Here is a 21,304-nt window from a genome sequence, read left to right on the forward strand (position 1 = left end):
CGCTTTACCATCTGACCCATTCTTCCTATCCATAAACACCCACTGATTTTGTTCTTTTTTAATTGCTCTTGGCACTGTTTAGAGCTTTCAGAGTACATAGGAATCTTGCACACATTTTGTTCAAGTTAATCCTCAGTAATTATTTGTTTGTTTTTGATGCTCTGCAAAGAGATTTTTAAATTTCACCAAATATTTGTTGCTGGTATGTCAATAATAAAATTGACTTTTGTATGTTAACCTTGAATCCTCTGAACTTGCTAAACTCACTCATTAGTTCTAGCAGTTGTTTGGTAAATTTCCTAGAATTTTCCACATAGTCATGATACCTGAGAATAGATGGAATTTTACCTTTTCTTTTCATGTCTGCATGCATTAGGAATGGTAAGAGAGAATGTCTTTATTTTCAATCTTAGTGGGAAAGCGCTCAATATTTCACCAGTAAATATGAAATTTGCTATAGTTTTTAATAAATAGCTTTTATCAGATTGAGAGATTTACGTTTTCTTACTAGACTGCTGAATTTTTATCATGGGTAGATGTTCATCTTTGTCAAATGTCTTTCCTTCGTGGTTTATTTTTCTTCTCAATTTGGTAAATGGGGTGAATTACATTATTGGAATTTCAAATTTTAAACCAGGTTTGCATTTCTGGAATAAACCCTACTTGGTCATGATGTGTTGTGTTTTATATATTGCCAGAATTGCTTTTGTTAATATTTTGTTAAGAATTTTTGGACCTATGTAATATGGATTTTAGTCAGTAATTCTATTTCTTTCTCTCTCTCTTTAGAATGTCTGTTAGATTTTAGTATTATGATTTTATAAATCACTATCATAAAAGAAATTTAGAAGCATTCCTCCTCCTCTGTTTTCTAAAAGAATTTATGTTAAGATCAGTGTTATATCTTCCCTTAGTATTGGGAGAATTCACCAGCAAAACTATGTAAACCTGGAATTTTCATTGAAGAAAGTTTTTTTAAATTTCTTTAGACCTACATCAATAGAGAGTTTTATATTTATTTACTTGTGTGTTTGAAGAAGGGATTTTTTTAATTGGTTATTCATTTTTTTCAGTCTTTTATCTAATAAAACTCTGCTCTACTGAGGTAGAATGATCTCAAACTTCCCCTACGTTATTCCCTGACTTTCAAAGCCAGTGGAGGACAGAGCACATGAAAATCTATCGTCTCCAGCAGGCCCTGCTAATCTGTCTCTCTCTGCTTCTCGTCTCATCTACATAAGTTTCCACATGTTGTCTATTCCTTCCAGGATGAGTGTCTTATCAGCGTCTCAACTTTTACCCTGTCATTTCATTAAAAAACATAATCTCCAAAAAATATACAGAGGATGGCAAGTCTCAACTGCCTTCAAAAGCAATACTCACATACTTGAGTATCATGCAAATAGATGGGGAAGCAATGGAAATAGTGACAGACTTTATTTTCTTGGCTCCAAAATCACTGCATATGGTGACTGCAGCCGTGAAATTAAAAGACGCTTGCTCCTTGGAAGAAAACTAATGACCAACGTAGACAGCATATTAAAAAGCAGAGACATCACTTTGCCAACAAAGGTCCATCTAGTCAAGGGTATGGTTTTTCCAGTAGTCATGTATGAATGTGAGAGTTGAACTATAAAGAAAACTGAGCGCTGAAGAATTGATGCTTTTGAACTGTGGTGTTGGAGAAGACTCTTGAGAGTCCCTTGGACTACAAGAAGATCCAACCAGTCCATCCTAAAGGAGATCAGTCCTGGGTGTTCACTGGAAGGACTCATGTTGAAGCTGAAACTCCAATACTTTAGCCACCTGATGTGAAGAACTGACTCATTGGAAAAGACCCTGATGCTGGGAAAGATTGAAGGCAGGAGGAGAAGAGGACGACAGAGGATGAGATGGTTGGATGGTATCACCGACTCAATGGACATGAGTTTGAGCAAGCTCCAGGAGTTGGTGATGGACAGGGAAGCCTGGTGTGCTGCAGTCCATGGGGTCACAAAGAGTTGGACATGACTGAGCAACTGAACTGAGCTGAACTGATACAAGCAATTTTTAATGAGGTTTTTTTTCCACTTTTTTTAATTGGTGTATAATTGCTTTGCAGTGTCGTGTTAGTTTCCTCTGTACAAGGAAGTAAATCAGTTACATATATATGTATACCCCCTCCCTCTTGGACCTCCCTCCCCTCAGCAACCATCCCACTCCTCTAGGTCACCACAGAATACCAAGCTGAGCTCCCTGTGCTACACAGGAGGGTGCCCACTAGTTATCTATTTTATACACCATAATGTATATATGTCAATCCTAATCTCTCTGTTCATCCCACCCTCCCCTTCCCCTCTGTGTCCACATGTCCTTTCTCTACGTCTGGGTCTCTGTTCCTGCCCTGCAAATAGTTTCATCTGCACCATTTTTCTAGATCCATATATATGTGTTAATATACAATATTTGTTTTTCTCTTTCTGACTTATTTCACTCTATATGACAAACTCTAGGTCAATCGACATATCTACAAATGACCCAATTTCATCCTTTTCCATGAAATTTTTAAATTGCTACTGGTGCTGCATTTCTGAGTTAGTGAAAAGAGGGGGATAGAGAAAGAGTGTCCCCACTTTTATGATGGTGGGTCTATGCTATTTCTATGTCTTCCTTCAGTTCAGTTCAATTCAGTCACTCAGTCATGTCCGACTCTTTGCAACCCCATGGACTGCAAACACCAGGCTTCCCTGTCCATCACCAACTCCCGGAGCTGATTCCATCAAGTCAATGATACCATCCAACCATCTCATCCTCTGTCATCCCCTTCTCCTCCCACCTTCAATCTTTCCCAGCATCAGGGTCTTTTCCAATAAGCCAGTTCTTCGAATCAGGTGGCCAAAGTATTGGAGTTTCAGCTTCAGCATCAGTCCTTCCAATGAATATTCAGGACTGATATCCTTTAGGATGAACTGGTTGGATCTCCTTGCAGTCCAAGGGACTCTCAAGAGTCTTCTCCAACACCGCAGTTCAAAGCATCAGTTCTTCGGTGCTCAGCTTTGTTTATAGTCCACTCTCACATTCATACATGACTACTGGAAAAACCATACCTTTGACTAGAAGGGTGTTTGTTGGCAAAGTGATATCACTGCTTTTTAATATGCTGTCTAGGTTGGTCATAGGTTTTCTTTCAAAGAACAAGCATCTTTTAATTTCATGGCTTCAGTCACCATCTGCAGTGATTTGGAGCCCCCAAAAATAAAGTCTGTCACTGTTTCCATTGTTTCCCCATCTATTGGCCATGAAGTGATGGGACCGGATGCCATGATCTTAGTTTTCTGAATGTTAAGTTTTAAGCCAACTTTTTCACTCTCCTCGTTTACTTTCATCAAGAGGCTCTTTAGTATTGCTTTGCTTCCTGCCATAAGAGTGGTGTCATCTGTATATCTGAGGTTATTGATATTAGAGAGGTTAATTGGAAAGCAAGAGAAGCCAGCCCTGGGGCAACTATAGCTAGCCAGAAGCCATTCTAAGCTGGAAGTTGTCCAGCTGATTTCTTTGAAAGCCTATGTTACTTTGCTCTGCAGACTCAGTGCTGCTGGCACTGAGGAAGACAGTGGCATCCAACACACAAGTTTATTTTTCCCTTCTTTCTGTTGACATTCTACCCCAGTAATTGCTGAAGTACATCCATCCACCAGTCCTGATTGTTCTTTAAGGGAAAATGGTCAACATGTCCACAACTCAAATGGAAACCAAATGATCATGCTTCCCCACTACATCAGAAATGAGACCTTCCCATTAAGAATCAGAAAGGATGGCCTCTCCAAGCATAACCCAGGTTCTCCTAGGGAAAGATCATCCCCTTAACCTGCAAAGGAACTATAGAGCCCCTGGGGGGCTCAGGCCAGGCTCCAGGGAAGGAAGAAGGACCAGTTCTTGCCTGTCTTCTGGTTCCACCTGCTGGTCTTACCTCTCCTACGGTAGCCACGTGGAAGCAAAGTTTCCTTTGAATGATTAGCAAAGAGAAGACTCAGATCCAGACATGCTATGAAGGCAGGACTGCAGGAGCCAGGCAACACCCTGAGCCTGGGCATCACCAACTCCATTGCAAGGAGGACAGAAGGGCTACTCCATTCTTGCAGGGTCTGCCCTGCTCAGTCAGGGACCAAAGAGACCCACAAGCATGTTTGCTGCGTTTCACATGAGACTTTAGTCTTTCCTGTTGGGCTGAATGACAGCTATACTGATTAAACTAGGATTCAGTTTCCTAACCACAAAATCCATATGCAAATATTATATAGATAGATAGACAAATATGCATTTTTTAAATTGTGTCCTTTTTGGAATCCTGAGCACATGCACTTTCATTTAAAGAGATATTAAACTATAACCTTAGTAACAAAATAAAAATAAATAAAATACATCAGAGCTATTTTTTAATTTTAATTATTCAGTTTATTCATACTAAAAGCAAAAACAACTCACCCATTTCTTCCACCCTACTCCCATCCCCTGCCTCTGGCAACCATCAACACATTCTTTGTATCTAATAGCTTGTTGTTTATTTGTTTATTTATGTGATGCTACACATAAGTGAGCATCACATACGTGCTACACATGGTATTTGTCTTTCTCTATATGGCTTATTTCACTCAGCATAATACCCTAGAGATTCATCCATGTTGTTGCAAATGACAGGATTTTGTTCTTTTTCATGGCTAAATAGTATTCCATTGTATATATATACCATAACTTTTTTACCCATTCAGCTGTTTATTAATGGACTCATAGGTTGTTTCCATGTTTGGCTATTGTCAGTAACATGGGGGTGCAGATATCTTTACAACTTACTGTTTTTCATTTCTTCAGATAAACACCCAGAGGTAGGATTTCTGGATGATATGGTAGTCCAAAACTTTTTTAGTTTTTTGAAGAACCTCCATCCTCATATCCATAGTTACTGCATCAATTTACATCCCCACCAACAATATAGGAGGGTTCTCTTTTCTCATCTACACTAACACTTGTTATTGCTAATCTTTTTGATAACAGCCGTTCTTAACAGGTGTAACACGATATATCAAAAGTTCTATTCACTCCTCATGATTACTAAAAAACTACTGGTTGGGTTTTTTAAGAGTTTTCTCAAAAATAGATATGGACCAAAACAAACAGTTTTAATCTCAGCACTCAGAAATAATTACTGATGCTTCACTTCCAATCTTTTTTCTATGCATAGTTTTAAGTAAATTCGGTCATACTGAATAATGGATTTTATTGTACTTTTCGACTTAATATTTTATCACGAGCATTTCCTCAAGTTACGGAGTCTCTCTATAATCTCAATTCTGAGGGCTGCATTTTTCCATTTTTGTGTTTCTATTTAATATTGATATATTAACCAACCCACTTTCAAGATATGTTATTTCTAATCTCCCACTCTTCATACAATGTCATAATGAATAACCTTGAATATGTCTTTATATTATTTACATCTGATATTTCCTTAGCATAAATTCTGAGACTCAGAATTAATTAGTCAAAGAACATGTACATTTTAAAATGTTTCCTACCTGTTGACAAATTCAGGAGGTTTAGAATCCTACCATGAGTATAGAATTTCACTTTTTTCTCCATATCCTATAAGAACTCGGTCTTATATATTTTTTTAATGTTAGTCAATTTGATAAATGAAAGCTGTTCTTATTTAATTCAGGGTGCTTGAACAATTTCAGTATTTAAATTATTTCCCCCAAAATTTATTTCTAAAAGAATAAGGTCCTTGCCACCTGCTGTCTGGACAGTTTGAAGTGCTCGCAAAGCCCTTTGGAGTTTTGATTCTTCATTACAAACCTAAGACTACAGTTCCCTAGAGTTTTCCTATCAGATCTCAACTGGCTTAAGTCACTTCTTATATGTAAACCTTTGCATGCTCAGGCACTAAATTGTGTCGGACTCTTTGCGACTCCATGGACTGGGGCACACCAGGCTCCTCTGTCCATGGGATTCTCCAGGCAAGAATACTGGAGTGGGTAGCCATTTCCTCCTCCAGCAGATCTTCCTGACCCAAGGATCTAACCTGCGTCTCCCGTCTCCTGTGTCTCCTACTACAGACAGATTCTTTACCGCTGAACCACCAGAGAAGCCCCAATTATATCCATTGCTAGTCGTTCAGTCGTGTCCGACTCTTTGCAATCCCATGGACTGGGGCACGCCAAGCTCCTCTATCCATAGGATTCTCCAGGCAAGAATACTGGAGTGTGTTGCCATTTCCTTCTCCAAATTACATCTGAAAAGACCCTATTTCCAAATCAGCTCATGGTCACAGGTTCTGGGGATTGGGGCTTGAACATATCTCTTTGCGGGGACAGCATTCCAGAGCAGGACTGTAGCTCAGAGCCTCCTCTGAGGTTCCGCACATGATGGGTTCTCTCCAGTCCCATTGGGTGGACGGTGAGTGCCCTGTTCCTGATAAACTTGGTGAGAAACCAGAAAGAAGTGGCTACAGGAAAGAGGGAATTGTTTGTTTTGAAGAGTTGAAGATGAGCTTCACTTTTCTTTTTTGTTTGTTTTTTTATTTTCATTCCACATTTGTTGCTCTGATTAAAGCAACTTGCTGATTTAGGGTGAACCCAGTCCAGAGAGGAGTGGGTGTCATGTGTTGGTCAATACAACTCCCACATCAAGAAACTCTATCTAAACCCTCAGACTCTAGAGGGAGAGATGGACAAAAATAAATCAATTCCAATATAAGACAATACAACACGCATTCATGAGAAATGTAAGCCAGACACCACCTACGGCAGAGAAAGTTCTGAAAGACTCCAAAAGGGAGGAGGCATTTGACCTGGATGATGACAGATCAGCTAGAAGCCGCCAAGTGCACCAGGAGGGAAGGGCAATTCCAGGAGGAAGGAGCAGAGTGCTCGAGGCATGGATTCGGGCATGTACACGGGATTTTTATTGCTGGGAGGGGCCTTCTCCCATATCCAGAATGTGGAGGCAGCCACAGGGCTGGATCTGGTGTATTCAAATTGCAAGATCTTATTTAAGGAAAAAAATGCAAAATAGAGATAACACAAAATGACAGGCAATGCTGAGCCACTTCCCCCTAATAAGGGGCAGACAGCTAAGGATACTTACCGCATGATTCCATTTGTAGAACGTTCTAGATCAATCGAAATCTCGAGTGATTAAAAAAAGATGTGGATGAAACTGGAGCCTATTATGCAGAGTGAAGTAAGTCAGAATGAAAAACACCAATACAGTATATTAACACATATATATGGAATTTAGAAAGATGGTAATGATGACCCTATATGCGAGACAGCAAAAGAGGCACAGAAGTAAAGAACAGACTTTTGGACTCTGTGGAAGAAGGCGAGGGTGGGATGATTTGAGAGAGTAGCATTGAAACATGTATATTAACATATGTGAAACAGATCGCCAGTTCAGGTTGGATGCATGAGACAGGGTGCTCGGGGCTGGTGCACTGGGATGACCCAGAGGGATGCGATGGGGAGGGAGCTGGGAGGGGGGTTCAGGATGGGGAACACATGTACACCCATGGCTGATTCATGTCAATGTATGGCAAAAACCATTACAATATTGTAAAGTAATTAGCCTCCAATTAAAATAAGTTAATTAAAAAAATAAAATAAAGACAGCACACACACACACACACACACACACACAAATCACTGCCTGAGCAGGAACGTACAAGGAGGTTGACATCAGGAGCAAGAGGAAAAAAGAAATGAATTTGAGTCAGTTGTAGTGAGGTGGATGAACCTAGAGCCTGTTATACAAAGTGAAATAAATCAGAAAGAGAAAAACAAATATTGTGTGTGTGTGTGTGTGTGTGGAATCTAAAAAAATGCTACTGATGAATCCATTTGCAGGGCAGGAATAGAGGGGCAGACACAGAAAGCAGACGTGTGGACACAGCGGGGAGGGAGAAGGTGGTACGAATTGGGAGAGTAGCGCTGACACATACATCACCATGTTTAGACCAGAGCCGGTGGGGAGCTGCTGACCACGCAGGGAGCTCAGCCCAGTGCTCTGCGACAACCTAGAGGGGCGGAGGGAGGGTCAAGAGAGGGGGCGTGTGTGTATCTATGGCTGATTCACACTGTTGCACTGCAGAAACCAACATAACATTGTAAAGCCATTATCCCCCGATTTAAAAAAAAAAAAAGACCTTTACAAGTTAAGGGGTGTCAGAAATGTTCTGTAGCTCGACTGGGGAAGGGGTAGCTACATTTGTCAAAACTGACAAACTCTGCCTTTAGGTGTGTGCATTTCATTGTGTGTAAATTATATCTCCATGAAGATTTTAAATTAATTCATTAATTTAAGTACAAAAATTCATTTAGAAAAGAAATCACAGCTAACTACAATTTTTTAAAAGCTGACAAAAATCACCAACATTGCCACCTCCAGAAAAGCAACCCCTTTTTGCTTTAATTAACCTCCTCATGTAAATACATCTATAATGCTTTTTCCCTATGTATTTTGGCTTCGTCTGTCTTTGCACATGTCAATCATATCACAGCAATTTCTTAACATCAGTGGTTGATAAAAAAAATTTATTATTGATAATTTAGAAAATGTCTCTCTGCTTCATAACCATTAATGTCCTCTCTGTTTTCAGGGTTGCACCAAAGCTTGGCAAAGTATCAAGTTTTTTCACATTTGGGTTGGGTGACTTGCGAGAATGCTCCATGGATTAGCTTCTGGCTCTGTGTATTTCAAACTTTATTTCTCCTCCATGCATTGGACGTCACAGGACACGTTCATGTCATGACACAGCCTCTGATCCCAAACCTTCATGTCGCAACACGTCACATGTCACCTGTGAGTTGGCACAGTAGGTCACACAAGTTTCCCTGAAGGAGATTTCTATACCTGAATAACTGGCTATTACTTAACTATACATTGAAGAAACTGCAAGTCACATAACTATAAACCCAAACTAAATGTATACCCAGCTCATTCTTAGCCAGATCCCCTGGGGCCACTCTGACAGTAAGAGATGGAGGGGTAGTACAGAAGTCAGAGAGAAGAGACAGAAACCTTGACTTATCTCATTTAAAGTATCTTACTTTTGCAAATTTTATAGAAACATACGGCTCTGCAAACAAATCACTAGGACCCACAAAATTCCAGGCATACGTTATTCCTACTTAGCGGACCCAGAGGAAAGAGAAAAACTTTGTACATCAAGACTGAGCAAGGAGCTCAGGTTGGCTTAGGGCAGGTGGCCAGGGATGGTTGGATTCTGTCCCTGGGAACTCCACCACAACCCCAAGGAGGGAAGAGACAGGTGAGTCTCAATACAAGAGGTGAAAGGAGGCCAAACAGAGATAATAGACACCACCCCACAAAGGTTATCAAGGTGAAGGCCAACCAACCAGTCTTCACCTCCCAACACCACAACTTCCATGCCAGGGCTCCCATCCCATTTACCCGACTCGGGCTTCCTACGGATCTCGGACCATGGGACTCTTGTCACCCACCTACACTCCGAGGCAGGCTGCCACCTGCTTCCTACAAGAGGCAACCTGGCTGCAGGGTGTTCGTGGGCTGGGGAGGCTGCTGAGTCAAAGGGCCCCAGGCTGAGGCTCGGGCGGATCAGCCCTGCTTCTTTCACGCGGGCTGCAGAGGAGGATCCGGAGGCAGGCAGGGCAGCTGTGTGCTCACTAATTGGAGATGATGAAAGAACATGCAGCGAGAATTCAGGTGCCAAATGCCTCTCCTAGAGGTGCACTTAAAATGTCTGGGAATTGACCAGCCCCATTGCAGTCATCCTTGAGGGAGTTTCCCAGCAGAGGCTGCCCTGGATCTACCAGAGGGAAAGATCCCAAGGCATTCCTCGGTCAGCCATCACTGCTCCCAACCTGTACACTCGGGCAACTGTCTTGACCGCTCTGAGCCTCAATTTCCTTATTCCTAAAATAGAAATTACCAATTTTATCTGCAATAAGAAGATCCTGAGGATAGGTCTCATGGGGCTTTTCTTTTCTGAAGTCAGGTTTGGTAAACTAATTTTACCGAAGTCATTCAAAATAATTTCCAATATCTCAGTATGAAATGATTCACAGGGGACTTCCCTGGTGGTCCAGTGGTTAAGGATCTGCCTTCCAATATAGGGATGTAGGTCAATCCCTGGTCCGGAAGCTAAGATCCCACAAGCTGAGGGGCAGCAAAGCCCGTGCTCTGCAACTACTGAGCCCATATGCTCCAGAGCCTCGCTCTGAAACAAGAGAGGCCCACAGGCTGCAGTGAAGACCCAGCACAGCCAAAAAGTCAAATAAAATATTCACATATTCTCTTGTTACTGTCTATCTGCTGTCTAGATAATCAGGCTCTTTTTTTCATTTCTTGCATTTTCAGAGAGTCAGGTTTTGGCAGCTGATCCCCCTAATATTTCCAATATTATTAACATTTGTCCACATTTGATTATCCCCTTCCTCTGCTACTAAACCTCTTTTGGGGTTTGATCTACTCTCCCTTTCCTCTCTTTTTAAGTTCATGCCAAGCATTCAAGGCTAGGATTGCTTTAGATACATTCTGTAAGTTTTGATATATAGAATGTTTATTACTATTCACTGATAAATCTTAATTCTATTATATATTTTATGGTTTCTCATTTGAGCCATGAAATATTTAGAGATGGGCTTTTTCATTTCAAAAAATACATATACATTTTTTAAGCTACCCTACTCACCACTGCATTTCCATTGTTTATATAGAAGAATACCTGGCATATGGTAAATGATCCAAGATTACTGGGAAGCAAGAAAGAAGAGAGAAAGGGAAGGAAAGGAGAAAGAAAAAAATGGAGGATGGACCTCTAATGGAGGTCACAGAGTGACCCTGATTGGTTTGATTAAAAATTACCAAGGACAATTCTGCCATCAGGATTAATGTTAGGATCTAACAATGTAAGCAGAGGAAAGTAGCACATACTACCAGTCCCAAGCCTGGAAATCTCAAAGGAATTTGGAGAATAACTGAGTCTTAGACCCAGATCCCACGCCCTCTGTGACTTCACCTCCACTTTTGTCAGCCAGGGTCCCATCCTCAACTGGAAGAAGACGGGGCAGCCAGAACCTCCAGCCATGCCCTGACCACTCACTCAGAGGCAGAGGCTTGCAAGATTGGAGCAGAGTTTGGGAAGATGCCAGCAGGTCAGGTCTATGGACAAGTTCCCTGCTGGCTATGGAGCTGACTGCCTTCAGATTGTGTGTCTTCTTCCTTCTGTGTCTCTTTTAAGCAGTTTTCTTGTGCCCTAAGAAAGCTCAGCAGCCAAGGACCTAAACATAGTCTTCAACCTCCACTTCCTGACAGTAGAATAAGAGTGGTAGCCAGTAGCCAGCCAGGCAGATCACACATAATGTGCCCCACCAGGTGTATCTTATGAGTCTGACCTTCATGTCCCTCCTCTGGAAAAATACTTCCCCAACTCATCAGGGCTGAATCCCCTAACCTCCATCACCGGTTTCGGGATTGAACCTCCAGGATTCCCCCAGAGGCTTGGATCCAAGAAAGGAAGTGGTGCTCGTACAATACTCACTCATCTACAGCCAGGACATACTGACCACCCTGCAGTAGCTGCCCCTCAACACATCCCCATCTGGAGCCTCCCGGATGGTTGGCTCCATGGGCGCAGATCCCAAGAAGCGAGAGTCTCAGTCTTGCTTATGGTCATTCACATGATCATTCATTCACCAAAACCATCACAAGCTCCAATAGCGTGGGCCCTGTAGTCAGGAGAAACAGAGCCCCATCCCCCCACAGGGGGCTCTACATGCAGAAAAATGAAGCAGGAACAAGTCCATCCCTTTATGAGCTGGGTAGGTTTCATTTTTTCATGGTATTTCATTATTCTAAAAATCTCATTCTCTTAAGTAATACAGAAACACTCTTAGAAAGCTAATAACTGCCCTTAGCTTTCAGAAGCTTCCCTATGTTAATAAACTGGTATCACCTCATGGACTTTTTTACTATATTTATAAAACATGTATAGGACTTGAGGTCTGGGGAAATGGGTCCTTTTATTTTGTTTTCTGTTTTTTGTTTTGTTTTACAAATGTGTTTTATCAGTTACTTGGCAAATCACTTTTCTCAGGCAACAGGCCCTAGATTACACTCCAGATTATTCCATTTACATCTGACTCTTTCCAACTGCTGTATTATATGTAATATCACTGGAAAAGGAAATGGCAAGCCACTCCAGCATTCTTGCTTGGAGAACCCCATGGACAGAGGAACCTGGCAGGCTACAGTCCATTGGATCACAAAGAGTCGGACACAACTGATCGACTGAACAACAATACAATACCACAATGTATGCAACCATTCCCCTATTAGTAAAGGGAAAGTGTGCTTTTCCAGGGTTTAGCCACTGATGTGGGGGTTTATCATGGCAGTTAGCATCACTGCAACCCAGTAACTCTCCGAGCATGGTTACCACCAGCAGCACCTAGGAAATAGTTAAAAATGCACAATATGGGCCCAGTCCCAGACCTGTTTATATCAGAAAGTCTGGCAAGGAGGTAGGGGGAGAAGGTGGTCCAGCAATCTGTGTCTTAGCAAGCTCTACCAGTGATTCTGACATGCGTTCAAGTTTGAGACCCGTGGCTCTAACTTACACCACTTACCTCATGTTATTCAGAGCCCCCAGAGATCATGTCCATTTGTTTGCCCTCCACAAACAATTGCAGCTGGGCACCAATTTCTCTGCAGAAAGTGTTTTTCTCAATGTATAAGAATCCAAGAATTTTCTAGATATGCAACACTTGATGAAATGTTCTAGCCAGCTACCCAGCTGTCCATTAATAAATTAACTCATCTATTCAGTCTTTGAGGATGTACTGAACTCACAGTCACAGCCATAATAAGCAAACATACACTCCTGTCTAACATATTCAGAAAGATATAAAGAGCAAGTGTTCCCCGAATGGTCTGGGTGCCTAACGTGATTCTTCCTTAGGTTCAAAGAGATTGCTGTTGGTGGACTAGTAGACACAGAGGGGGAAGGAGAGAGTGGGAAAAGTGAGAGACAGCATTCACATATATATCGTGCCATGTGAGCTTCCCAGATGGTGCTAGTGGTAAAGAACCCACCTGCAATGCAGGAGGCAAAAGGAATGATCCCTGGGTGGGAAGAGTTCGATCCCTGGGGTGGGAAGATCCCCTGGAGGAAGAAATGGCAAACCGCTTCAGTATTCTTTCCTGGAGAATCCCATGGACAGAGGTGCCTGCAGGGCTACAGGCCACAGGTCACAAAGAGTGAGACATGACTGAAGCAACTTAGCATGCATGCACACATACTGCCATGTGCAAAGTGGATGGCTAGTGGGACCCGCTATATAACACAGGGAGCTCAGCTCGGTGCTCTGTGATGACCTGGAGGGGTGGGAGGGAGGCTCAAGAAGGAGGGGATGTACGTATACATACAACTCATTTCACGCTGTTGTACCGCAGAAACTAACACAACATTGTAAATCAATTATTCTCCAATTAAAAAATATTTAAATAAAAAAGCAAAGTGATTGAAACTGGTGAGTTCTGTCTGTGAAAGGCCAGTCCCCTGGAACCTGCAGACACGGGAGTGATAACAGTGCCCGCAGAATGTGGAACGTGGAGGCAAAGAGAGCCAGGTTTGGATCCTGGTCCCACCACTCACCAGCAAGCACCCTTGGAACCTCAGTCTGCGCATCTCTTACACTAGGCGGGGGGAAATGAAACCCACCATGGGGCTGTTGGTGCAATCGGTGATTTATAGCTCCCAAAAGAAAGCTCGTCATTCAGTCTACTGTCCAACAGTAATGACAGTGACAGAAGTGACAGTTGAGAGAATGAAAAAATGAGGGAGAAATTAATGCTATCTCCTGGGAATGCCATCTTGCTGTGCTGCCTTCGTTTCAAGAATTTCAGCAGGTGTCACCGCTTGGCTCTGCAAGAGGCTCTTGGGAAGCGGGGTGAGGTGAGGCTGACGCGGATGGCACTGGGGGAGGGCCTGAAGCCACTGAGAGGTCTTGAGTCCGGTTCTCCATTCAGGACATAAATAAGCATGTATCACAATCTCCTGGGGGCTTGCTAAGGCCCAGATGGCTACACCCCACCTGAGAGTTTTCAAATTGAGTGGGTGGATCTAAGGTGGCACCTGAGAGTTTACATTTCTAGCAGGTTCCCGGGGACCCTGGCACTGCTAGCCCAGGACCCACCCACACTTTGAGAACCACTGGTACCACAATCACTGTGTTATAGTCATGCCAAGAGTTATGCTTAGTCACTCAGTCCTGTTCGATTCTTTGCAACCCCATGGACTCTAGCCCGCCAGGCTCCTCTGTCCGTGGGGATTCTCCAGGCAAGAATACTGGAGTGGGTTGCCATGACTTCCTCCAGGGAATCTTCCTAACCCAGGGATCAAACTCAGGTCTCCCTCATTGCAGGCAGATTCTTTACCACCTGAGCCACCAGGGAAGCCCTCCAAGTGCTCTAGCAAACGCCAAAATGACAATGACTGATCCCGATGCAAGTTCATTTCCCATGCGGAACTTTTCACTCAACCCAGGTCTCCTGGTTTCTGAGAGTAGGGGCCACTCTGCTCCACTCTGTCACATGTTGGAGGCTCTGACCCACAGGTAGCTTCCAAGATCACATGGAATGTTGACATCCCCCTCCCCTCCACCCCTAAAACAGAATCTCTTTGCTGGACCCCAGGAACTAATATAGCATTGTGAATCAACTATACTTCAATTTTTAAAAAACAAGCCCTTGTTTTATTTCACTCTTAGCCATTTTACTTCTCTTCTGAAACCTTGACCTAGTGTCTTCTTTCAGCAACCTCATTTAATTTTCACAACACTCCACTGGGAAGGTCCTATCTTAGACATGATAAAAGGGGGGATCAGAGAGGCTCAGACATTTGTCCAAGATCCTGCAGCCAGGGACAGAAGAGGGGAGCTAGAACTGGAACCCTGGCCTCTCAAACTCCAAAGTGCTCTTCCCCATTATTTCTCCTTGAGAAGAAAACTGGTCCCATAAGCTTGGCAATACTGAGTTTTCACCTGTGTCTGTGCCTAGGTCCTGCCCCCTCTCCCCCCACTGCTTCAGGGGAAGGGGCACCCTTGGTCCAGGCCCATGGTCTGGAAGGAGAATGGCCACTGTCTTCCCTTCCTTTTTGCTGCTCCCCCCTCCCCAGTTCTACCAGAGTTCCCCGTGGATTAATTACACTGTTTTATCATAAATCAATAGGAGGAGGTAAAACGCTTTCTTGGAAGATTCCAAATGAAACTCAAGACCCAGGAGAGAGCCTCCCTTGAAATGGTTCTGCTTTCGTGTCAAGGAAGACAAGTGTCGATAAAAGAGATGTTGCTGCTGTGGGAACAGCTCCTGGTCACGTTGTGCGGAGACCTGCCCACCAGACAGAATCAGACAGGCAGGCAGGAAAGGAGCAGAAATGGAAACAGAGCAAACTGGAGAAAATGACAGAGGAGAAACCAACCAAAGCAGCGAAGAGAAGTAGGGAGGAGACAGAAGCGGGGAACAAGGGCTGCTGCTGTGGTTCAGTTGCTCAGTCATGTCCAGCTCTTTGTGACCCGATGGACGGCAGCACACCAGGCTTCCCTGTCCTTCACCATCTCCCCGAACTTGCTCAATCTCATGTCCATTGAGTCGGTGATGCCATCTAGCCATCTCGTCCCCTGTTGTCCGCTTCTCCTCCTGCCTTCAGTCTTTCCCAGCATCAGGGTCCTTTCCAATGAGTCGGCTCTTTGCATCAGGTGACCAAAAGTATTGGAGCTTCAGCTTCAGCATCAGTCCTTCTAATGAATATTCAGGGTTGATTTTCTTGAGGATTGACTGGTTTGATCTCCTTGCAGTCCAAGGGACTCTCTTCAGCATTACAACTCTTCCGTGCTCAGCCTTCTTTATGGTCCAACTCTCACATCCATACATGACTACTGGAAAAACCACAGCTTTGACTATTTGGGTCTTTGTAACTGGGAACAACTGAAAGAGGCATGAAAAAGAGGAAAAAGCATCAGAGACAGAAAAAAAATAGAAAATAAAAAGAATAGGATGGGAGAAACTGGAATAGAGGGAAGAGTAAAAGATGGAGGAAAGGAAGAAGTGAGAAGAGAAGGATAAGAGTGAAAGACACAGAGAGACACAGAGACGGGAGGGGAAAGGGAGACAGATGCCTGTCAAGTTCCTCCCAAATGAACACCTCCCTCCTGAGCCCAGGTTCTCTGGGGGAGGCTAGAGTGGGACCCAAGATGGCCAGTGGGGAAGGGAGGTGCCTTGGGGCATGGGGCCTGGCACGCTGGACACTGGCCACATTTGGCACACCACCAAAAGACAGACATCCACCTCTGAATCAGCTCCTTTCTTCAAGCCTTGCCTGCCCCACCTCTTGGGCTAATATTCCAGAGATAATTACAGAAAGCCTGCCCATCTGGGGATTTACGAGCCTAGAAACAGCCTGGCTGCTGGAGGGGAAGGGCAAACCCATGGGGGAGATTGGTCACAGCCGCCCACTGAACTGGGCACCAAAAATTTCTGCCCTGAAATGGACTCTCAAAAAGCACCCAGAGGCATATGGTAAGGCCAGAAAAGATAAAGGGAGATCTGTCCAAACTTGGGCCCCAAAGCCAACTGCTCCATCACTAACAAACTTTTACCCTTCTACCAAGCCCTTCTTCTATCAATCCCTCCATCTTTCCACTGAATGTTTCACCCATCTGCCATCTTTCACCCATCTGCCATCTTTCCATCTCTTTGACAGTCCTTCTCCCCATCGGCTAATATCTGACATCTCTTCTGCATGCATGCTAGCTCACTTCAGTTATGTCCAGCTCTTTGCAATCCCATGGACTGCGGCACACAAGGACTTCCTGGGCCTTACCCTGTCCCAAAGTTTGCCCAAATTCATGTCCATTGCTTTGTTGATGCCATACAACCATCTCATCCTCTGACACCCTCTTCTCCTTATGCCCTCAATCTTTCCCAGCATCAGGGACTTTTCCAATGAATCAGCTGTTTGCATCAGATGACCAAAATACTGGAGCTTCAGCTTCAGTATCTGTCCTTCCAACAAGTATTCAGGTACTTTTACTTACCCACTATACTCCACCTTCACCAATCTGTTGAACCATCCATCCATCAAAAGTTCCATGATTCAGCCCACTCCTCATCTACCCTTCCACTATTCCACCCAGCTACCAACCCCTCTTCCATCCATCCACCCTCCCTTATCAACCAATGTTTTCACCTCTCTATCAATTCCTTCACCCTCCATAAAACCTTCTGCCACCATCTTTTCTTCTACCCATCAGCCAACCCTTCATCCATGATTCAGTCCATGTGTCTACCAACCCCATCTCATATTTCCTCCACCTATGCACCATTTTCCATTTTTCTTGCAAACAGTCCATTCATCCAATAATCCCTCCAGCCATCTGCCAACTTGTCCATACACTTGCCAACCTCTCTTGCTTCCTCCAACTCCCTGCCTATTGGCTCATCTATCCATTTCCAAAGCCTTCACCCACCCATTAGAATCTTCAACCCACCCCTATCGATCGCCATTCATTAGCCACCCTCCCTCCATCTAGAAATATGACTCCCAGTCAACTAGCCTATACCTACTGCAGCCAGCCAGTCACCAGCCAGCAACCCTTCCATTAGTGTGTCAACGTCTTCCTACAATGCTTACTCTTTCACCCACCAAATCCTCAAAACTTCAGCTACCTCTCAGAGTGCTCACTAACTTCACAGAGGCCCCAATCCAGCCCCCAGGGTGGTTCAGGGAAAACAAACTGGATTGGTAGGCCATGCAGACCTGAGATATAATCTCGGTTTGGCACACACTCGCAATGTAGCTCAGTCCAGTGCTCCTGTTGTTTCGTCAGAGCCTTGGGAGGGTCCTCAAGGCCATTAAGGAAGCTGGCCAGGGTAGAAAGGAGAGTAGGGGAAAGGTCTTCTCGCCTCTGTGAAGGACGCTGGTAAAGTTAATTACAGCCAGCTCCGCACCCTCCCAGCTAACTGGACAGCCCCGAGGAAGCCTCACCCCGCTGATTTCTGCCCTGGCCTGTCCTGCCTGCCCCAATGGGGCACATCCAGACCACAGTTCCCTCCTCCGCCTGGGCCCTGGGATTCTGAGCTAACTCCAAAGAGTCTGAATAGGCAAATCCATGTGGGACCAGGGCCTAGGGTTGCAGATGATCCCAAGACCACAGTGGCCCACTCAGTCCTACCCAGACCCAACCACTCTCCTCAGTTCAGTTCAGTCCAGTTGCTCAGTCGTGTCCAGCTCTTTGTGACCCCATGCAAAGATCCCAGCACGCCAGGCTTCCTTGTCTGTCACCAACTCCCGGAGCTTGCTCAAACTCATGTCCATCAAGTCAGTGATGCCATCCAACCATCTTTCTTAAGTACAAACAGATCTCTTGATGACTTATGGACCAGGTGTGTGTGTGCGCTAAGTCACTTCAGTCGTGTCCGACTCTTTGTGACTCTATGGACTGTAGCCCACCAGGCTCCTCTGTCTATGGGATTCTCCAGGCAAGAACACTGAAGTGGGTTGCCATGCCCTCCTCCAGGGGATCTTCTCAACCCAGGGATCAAAGAGGCAGGTTCTTTACCACTAGCAGCACCTGGGAAGCCCAAGGTAGACCAAGGGAAGACCCAGGCCAGATAGACTCCAGGTAACACAGAGATGGAGAAACTGCTGAAGAAACTAAATATAAGCTATGGAATCAGTAAGACCTATGTTTGTCTCCTTCTCATTACACTTCCTGGCTGTGTGACCTTCTGAGGTCACTTAACCTTTCTGAGCCGCAGTGTCTTTATTTGTAAGATGAGGGTCAAAACATTCCTACCTACTACGTTGTACTTGATTAAATGTATGTACACGCCAGGCTGGGCCCTGACACGCAGGAGTCCCTCATCAGAGGTCAGGTTGCCTTGCCTTCACCTTAACTGGCCATGGTGGGGTGATGGGGTTGGGGTGATGAGGCCTGGGCTTCTGGTTACAGAAGGGCAAACAGGACTTGCTTCTACCCCCATCCCCAGCTGCCTGGGTCACAAAGCTAAAGCCTTCCCCCTAGAACCCCTGGGATCAGCATTTCCACTGAAAAACCTCTGTTTTCAGGGAATCTTACATGCCTGGAAAATTTTTCTGTGAGGTGAAACTTGGCCAGAGACAGAAACAAATTTCCTTTGCAAATCCCGGCCATCCCTTTGGACGTGTGCTGGCCCCTTGCCGAAATTCGAGCTGACAGGTCAGCGTGTGAGTTTCTGTGACTTGGGTGTCTACAGTGGAATTCAGCGAGTGATCAGTCTAATTGCTTTTGATATCTAGAAAAGCTAATTAAGGTAATAATACTTGGCACTTGTATAATAATAATAAAAATAATGACCCTTTATATGTAAGGAGCGTCTTTCATCCAAGGATCACAAAGCCTTTACAAACATTAATTAATCTTCACAACTTACCTGTGAGGTGGGTGTAATTAGCCCATTTGATGGCTGGATGAATTGAGGCCTGGATGGGGTAAAGGATGTGGCAGAAATCACACCCTGCATCGACTGCCAAGACAGGGATGGCTCCAAAGATTCCAGACGCTCCAATGAGACCTCTCCAGGCTCCTGATAGGATCCTTCTGCCTGCCTTTGGGTGTCTTGGGCAACTCGCCCATGAACCAAAGCCCTCTTGACCAATCACAGAACAAAAGCAGAATGCCAGGACCACCTCTGGCTGGATGACTTTGAGGCAGCCCTTTTCCCTCTCTGAAACTTTATTTCATTGTCCATAAGTCAAGAGGATGGGCCTCATAGCCTCAGTGTCCAGCTTCAGGCTTGTCATCTGGTTTCTGGCTTCACTGGCATAGTTCTCCAGGTCTCGAAGCCACCAACAAAGACCCAGGTTTAGCCAACATCGCTAAGCAGCTGGGTTGCCAGATTTAGCAAATAAAAAATACAAGACACCCAGCTAAATCTGCATTTTGGGAAAACAACAAACCATGTGTGAGGGTAAGCATGTCCCGGGCTTATACTAAAACCTGTTGGTTATTTACCTTAAACGCGCATTTGACTGGGCATCGTGGATTTTATCTGGCAACCCTGTTCACTAGCCATTCTGTGCCAGGCACAGGCTGGCTGTGCTCACATCACAGGTCTCATGTAATCCTTAGCAGAGCCCTGGGAGACAGGCACGGCTATTCCTTGGCGCCTTCGCTGACAGCTCCAGCGATTCCCTTACACCTAGAAAACAAAACCCTTGATGGAGTGCTTTTCAGGCCCTGCAAATCCAGCCCTCAAACTTCTGAAGCTTTGTGTGGGCCCCACTGGCCCCTATCTTGTACACATCTAGGCTTGGTGTGTACTTAGCTCAGGCCTCCAGCCAGCATCCTACCTGGCCTCTTTGGTTTCCAGCCTCTATCTCTGTTGCTTCCTCCACCTACCATGCTGTCAATCCATCTTCTAGAAGATGTCTACATGCCTGCAGGACTCGCGTCACCTCCTCAGAGAAGGCTTCCTTCCCCCAAAGAGTCCGTCCCTCTGTGTGTTAATCTCTTGGCCCCCACAGTCCCCAGTGTATGTGTGTACGTGTGTGTCTGTATGTCCGTATCTGTGTGTATGTTCTCTGGACTCCATCCAACCACCCACCCCAGTACCAGCACATCCTTTGCTACTTCTTGACCCCAAACCTTGGCAGACCTTGAAATTCCAATAAACATACTCTCCAAAACTGATCATCATTGATTTGTTGAATTGAAATTTATTAAGTACTTACTACATGGGCTTCCCAGGTGGCTCAGTAATACAGAATCCGTCTGCCAGTGCAGGAAGTGCCGGAGACATGGGTTCAATTCCTGGGTTGGGAAGATCCCCTGAAGGAGGAGATGGCAACCTGCCCTAGTGTTCTTGCCTGGGAAATATGGACAGAGGAGCCTGGCAGGCTACAGTCCATCAGGGTCTCCAAGAGTCGGACGTGACTAAGCACGCACACAGGTACTTACTACGTGTCAAATGTATAATCCCCACCCTCAGGAAACTGATGGTCTGGTACAGAGGTCAGCAAACTTTTTCTGTAAATGTTCAGATAGTTAATAGCTTAGCCTTTGTGGCCCACAGGGCCTATGTCACAATGCCTTAACTTTCCCGCTATAGCATGAAAGTAGCCACAGAAAATACACAACTGGATGTATGTGGCTCTGTTCCATTAAAACTTTACTTACAAAAACAGGCAGTGGGCCACATATGGTCTACAGGCCATAATCTGTCAACTCCCAGTCTAATGTTAGAAACA

Source organism: Muntiacus reevesi, chromosome 2, assembly GCF_963930625.1.
Source record: "Muntiacus reevesi chromosome 2, mMunRee1.1, whole genome shotgun sequence".
NCBI classification, from domain to species: domain Eukaryota; kingdom Metazoa; phylum Chordata; class Mammalia; order Artiodactyla; family Cervidae; genus Muntiacus; species Muntiacus reevesi.